General features: G+C 31.5%; 1 long non-coding RNA gene across 1 annotated transcript; it reads right to left on the bottom strand.

The window, feature by feature from the left end:
• Window positions 1–355: 355 nt before the first annotated feature.
• LOC114074097 lies at window positions 356–4485 on the bottom strand. The gene is made up of 2 exons (XR_003574574.1): window positions 4054–4485; window positions 356–812 (listed from the first exon to the last, which is right to left on the bottom strand). It is a non-coding gene; the product is annotated as an uncharacterized LOC114074097 (long non-coding RNA).
• Between the last annotated feature and the right edge of the window lie 1796 nt (window positions 4486–6281).

The raw sequence follows: 6281 nt of genomic DNA, 5'->3' as shown, positions 1-6281 counted from the left end.
CCATCGACTAGGAGATCTAATTCTAGTCCCGACAAAGGATTTGTTTCTAATCCCTTATAGAATTTCTTATGTGAAGATGACATGGATGGAGAGAAATTATGTTTCTGAAGGATCCTTTAAGCTAGACCGTACATTGTTTATCATTTCTCATTATGAACTTTATTATCAAAACATATCTTTTGCGTTAACTAGAAATGGATATTTCACTCGATGGAATAAACAAGTAAAACCTTTTGCTTTATCCAAGTATGCAACATGAACACTAATAGCATCAACATGGATTGACAAAACCTGATCAAACTCATGTTTGAACTTTATATCACTCCTAAGATTAGGACACAAGTTCATATCCCAATTTTTAATGAGGACCCAAGTTTCTCCTTCCAATGGAAATATGTTTATTACATCGTAGTTGTTTCCATTCATGGCATATATCAAATGTGACCGCATAGGATGATCTTCTATGTCTTCCGCGTTTCCTAGTCTACACCTAGCACAAGACGCTGCAAAGCCCTGATTTCCTCTTCATTGAGCAGCTCTAGATATGACCATGTTATACACAATTCAATTTCAGGAGAAGAAATCTTCCTAATGATTGCATAGATCTATGGATGGAATCCAAGGTATCATAGGCATCCAATACATTCCCTACCGTAAAGAATGACTCATCCTTTTCCTTGTCAAAACTGTTAAAATCAGGATCTGCATAACAAATGGTTTTTACTCATCCATAGCAGAAGGCCCTACATGTGAAGGAAGATCAACACTTCGTTCTGCTGTCCCGCCTTTATGATATATGTTCTGCAAGCTCTCTTAAGAGGACAAATATTAGACTTTGAACATCTTAGTAGGAGAGAGATGAAAACACCTTAAAGATCTTATAAATATCTTCTTCTTCATTCCTTAGGTAATTGGCAAGTTATCTACAACACAAATTTTAGTAGTGTCTTTCAATTTCTTAATGAGTAGGACATAAGAGAATTAGTCGTTTCTCTCAATTCTTGAAATATTCTATTTGATTTAATTTTATGAGTAGAAGTCATGATGTTAAATTTTAAACTTATCTGATTCTATTTGATGAGTAGGTGTCAGAAGGATAAATATTCAAATTTCTGTTTATGCTATATTTTTATAAGCATAATTTGATGAGCTAATAGAGTAAAATTCAAAAACTTGATGAAGCAGGATGATTGAATTTAAACATGAATACTTTAGCACTGATTTTTAGGGCTGTCAATGCACAATAGAAAGGCATCAACTTTGCTTTGAGAGTGTTTCCTGTAGACTCAATGCCAACAAACAGCTAATACACAAAGATAGTAGTGTGAAAGATTAAATTCATTTGGATAATGCGGATGGGAAAGAAACACCAAAGAGGCGACTGCATTTTTCTGATGCTGAAACGTATAAACTTCATTCTTCACAGGGAGATTCTGATAAGGGAAACCGCATCAATTGTACGACCTTGAATTTTATTCTTCCTATGCTTAAGGAGGGTATTCTTACTGTAAATATTGAGGAGGAGGATATTTTCCTACATATAAAAGAATGGGAAACGCCATTAATTTGCTTTATAATTTGAGATAATCCGTATGAATTGCAAATGATAGTGTATGTTAAGAAGGTATGGGGTTTTGTTGAACTGCCCAAGGTATTATATCATGATGATGGATACTATGTTTTTTTAATTTCGTAATACAGCTGACAAGGAGAATGTTATCCAGGCTGGACCCTATTTTTCTATTGAAATAGGCCCATGATTTTAAGGAATTGGTATGTTTATTTTAAACTTGATGTTTATATGTTTATCCCAATTCCAATATGGGGAGACTTCCACCTATATTGATACACTTATATTACGACATTGAGCATGGTTGCTAGTGCTATTAGATTTCCATTCAATACAGATTAATTTACATCTAAACCTAAGAAAATATCTTATGTGAGGGTCTTGATTGATATAGATATTTTGAAAGTCCTTCCAGATAATATTGTTGTTGAAACCACTTCTGAGCCTTGGAATGAATCTATTGAATATGAATGGAGACCCAAATTCTATTATTATTGTAAAAGACATCTGTTGGTCTAAACAAGCCCCAGATAGGAAAATAGATAAAACTTAATAAGTAGGATTAGGTATAATAAATGGAAAGGTAAGAAAATAGGGGATAAAAGAAGAATGATGGTAACGAAATGGTAATAGACCATGAGACTGAATCGGTATCCATTTTGTAACCATACTTCTTTTACCCCTTGTTCTCTTACCCTTCCCTTGGTAATGTCCAATCCTCCATATTCAGTCTTAACTCTTTTCCCATCTGGGCATATTTAAGTCAATATTCATCTTTTATTTGTCGTAGTTAAATACAATTATATAAAATTTGGGTCTTCATTCATATTCAATACATTGGTTCCAATGCCTAGAAGGTGTTTCTACAATAATAGTATTTGGAAAGACTTTCGAAATATCTTCCTCAATCACAATCCTCATAGAAGAATATTCTCAATTTTAGCCATATATCCATTTGTAACCAATGGAATCCAAATAGCACTTGAAACCTTGCTCAATATCGTAAAATAACAGTATCTAAAAGTTAATTTGACTAAACATATACTTATCCAATTTAATATGGAGAACTTTGCCTTAATTGGAAATTGGATAAACACATCATCATCCAGTTCAAAATACACATACCAATTCCTCAAAATCATGGGCTTGTTTCCAAAAAAATAGGGTCCACCCTGCATCACCTTCTCCTTTTTCATATATATTACGAAATTTAAAAAAATTGTATCCATCATCATGATATACTACCTGGGCAGTTCAACAAAACCTCATTCCTTCTTGACATACGCTAGCATTTCCAATTCATATGGGTTATCTCCAATTCTATAGCCAATTAATCTTTTTTCCCACTCTTTTCTTGGTAGGCAAATATTTCTCCTCTTCAAGTGGGTAACTATTTTTGTGTTTGTGTATGAGTTGTTTGTTGGCGGTGAGTCGTTGAGAAGGACTCTCAGTGCACAATTTCGACATTGCTATTGTGCGCTAAGAGCCCCAAAAATCAGTCTTAAGTGCCCCTATTTGAATTCCATCATTCTTATTCATTCTAATAAAATTTTTATTCATTTGGTTTAATTTAACGAGTATGAAGCAAGAGAGTAGAATTTGAATTTTAGTCTTATTGATATTTTATCAAGTATTTAATCCCATGACTACAAGTTGTTTACATCCCTACATTATTCAAATAGGGCGAAACATTGTGGTAACTTAGAATAATAATATAATTCATTCAATTAAATTAAATTAAATTGTAAGAATGAAGGATTTTTAAAATAGTTCTCTACCTAATTTTAGTAAATATCTAGGGAAATAATTAATTAATTACAAAAGAAGATATGTACATAACCAATAGATTCTAGGTAAGGGTTCAAGTATCTTCATAGTGCATGTGTTAGGCATCCTTTGAAATCATAAATTGTTGGTGTCAACTGAATTCATTTTTTTTTCAAATAGAGAAGAAGAAAATCAATGAAAATAATATTAATTTAAAAATAAAACACATCTTATTAACATTAGAGGCCTTGAAATTGATAGTAATTTCTTTATCGTCCAATTTTAACTTGTAATGTTAAAAATTAGAAATGCACACATGATAAAATAATGAAAAATCCATGGTGGAAACAATATCTAAAAGACAAAATAATAATTATATGTTAAATACTAAATAAAACAAATGCCCTGTAACAATATATCACAAATGATATTCTTAGTTTTAAATAAAAGTAAAAATTAAGTTAATCAAATATAAAATGAATCAACCAAAGACAAAAGAAATTAAACAAAGATACGAAGGGATAATTTTTCAATAATTATAAAAATGTAACAAAGCAACATGAAAACCACGCAATCAAGAATTATTTAATCAGTGAAAACAATGCAAACCCCAAAATTGTAATATCTGGAAAAACATTTAGGTAGAATTAACAACAATAAAGAACAAGAAAATTATACCGAGAAAGATATAAGAATACAAAATTAAAAAGGATTACCGAATATTTTCTTTTCCGAGTGAATCTTAAAGTGAAAGATTTGACAAAGTTGCTAGTTTACCATTTTGGATCTGGCGGCGCACTCCAGTTTTCTGAGTTTTGTTCTCCATTGATGGCTTCGTTGTGCGAACTCGAAGCTCCTTGCTTCCTCAAAAAAAATGGTGGGGGGTGGAGGGGATGTTTGGTAAATGAAAATAGAAGCGATTTGGGGTTTGTTTTGTTGTTTATTGGTGGAGCAGTGGGTTGAGCGGTGGTTTTTTGGTGATGGAAAACATCGGTTTCTGGTTTTCAATGGCATGAGGGAGGTTGTTTGGGGATTGTTGATGATTGTTCTGCCAGGTTGTCAGCAAAAAAAAAGGGGGGCTTTGGGTATCGGTTGTTATTTAAGAATATGATAGAAGAATATTGTAGGGTATTTCTCTTCTATTAAATTTTGAACCCCCTCTTTTATTTTTTACATAGAAAAATCTTAAATAAGAAATATTTATACAATGGGCTAAAGACTCTGGCCCAAAATTGTTGATTAAGAAAATATTTGTGTATATAATTATTATCCTAATTTAGAAGATATTTCTAGATTATTATAAAAACACAAAAAATAAATATTAATAAACCATGGAATAAAATAATTATTAATTATTGTAACGAATGAAATTAATGACATGTAAGAAATGCAATATATGAGCATATTAAATCAATTATGATAAAAAAAAAAGTAAGTAAAAAGTAATACATAAAAAGCCTAAACTGTTTAGAACTAAAGATAAGTATCAATATTTAAAATTGTATAAAAAATATTTTTTTAGAACTATTGAGTTAATAAAACTTACTCCTCTCTTTCAAAAAGAATGACCCCCTTTTCTTTTTAGTTTGTTTCAAAATGACTGAGCTCTTTCTTTTTTGGGGTAATGCACAAGTACCCCCTCACCTATGCTCGAAATCTCAGAGACACACTTATACTATTTAAGATCCTATTACCCCCCTTAACATATTTTATTAATAACTTTCTACCTCTTTTCATCCTACATGGCACTATCTTGTGGACCCAATGCTGGTTGCTTCTTTTTTAAAAGTTAGTGCCATGTAGGCCGAAAAGGGGTACAAAATTACTTATAAAATAAGTTCAGAGGCGTAATAGGACCATAATTATAGTACAAGTATGTCTCTGGGATTTCGGGCATAGGTTGAGGGGGTACTTGTCCATTTTCCCTTCATTTTTTGGTAATATTTTAAATTCAACATTCCACGTGACATGTTTAAGCCCACAGATTAAAGGGCAATTTTTGTTCATTTGACATAACTTTAGTTTAGGACTATAAAATTCAAATATATTCATTATTTTCTTAAACTTCACGTCCATCCAAACTAGGCCACTCTTTTTGAAACAGAGGTAGTACAAGTTATGAATTTTGAAAATGCTAGGCCAAAATGCAAACAACTGTCCCCCCCTTTTTTTGGATATGATTGATGAAAGAAATAATCGACAAAGAAAATTTATTTTTTTGTTGAATACAGACCTTCGTATAAAAGTTTTGTTTGAATGTGATGGAATCTCTCCTCAATTTGTAATCAAGAGGTTTCATGTTATGTTGTGTCCTTATTAGTGTAGTCCATGCCTCTTGCATAATTGAGATGCATCCTTTTGGGTGTTCGTGAAAAAACAAAGATAAAATTCAATAGTACAGTTTAATTTAAGAGAAGGGTGTCATTACTTTTGATACTATCTACCATATTTATTGCATGTTTTTGTGGATACGCTATTGTCTTGGCTATTCAAAGTCTTTCTTGCTTCAAAATCCATGCATGTTTACAACCTTGTTTAATTGTTGAAATGTGGTATGAGTTTATTAAAAATGTAAACATATCTATCAACTAACTTATGTATGGTGATAAAATGATTGTTTGTCTATTTGATACGACAAATGTGAATCCATATATAGAATATTTTGAAAAATAAAAACATGTATGTCGGTAGGATGCATAAGAATCCATCGTTACGATATTTTGCACTATAATTGTCTATCCATTGGAAGGATAAATGAGAAGGGTAAATTGGTACAATATTTTTGGACAAAAGAAAATGTCCATCGCTGAAACATTTTAGAATCCATTGATAGATATATGTTGATCGATTAGTAGAATATAAATATTTGTCCATCAATAGGACAAATGAAGTTGATCCACCAGTAGGATATAAATACATGGTCATCAGTATGACGAATGAAAAT

The sequence above is a fragment of the Solanum pennellii genome, chromosome 9 (assembly GCF_001406875.1).
Source record: "Solanum pennellii chromosome 9, SPENNV200".
Lineage (NCBI taxonomy): Eukaryota > Viridiplantae > Streptophyta > Magnoliopsida > Solanales > Solanaceae > Solanum > Solanum pennellii.
Note: the sequence above shows the minus strand (reverse complement) of the source record. Positions and strands in the feature narration are given on the sequence as shown.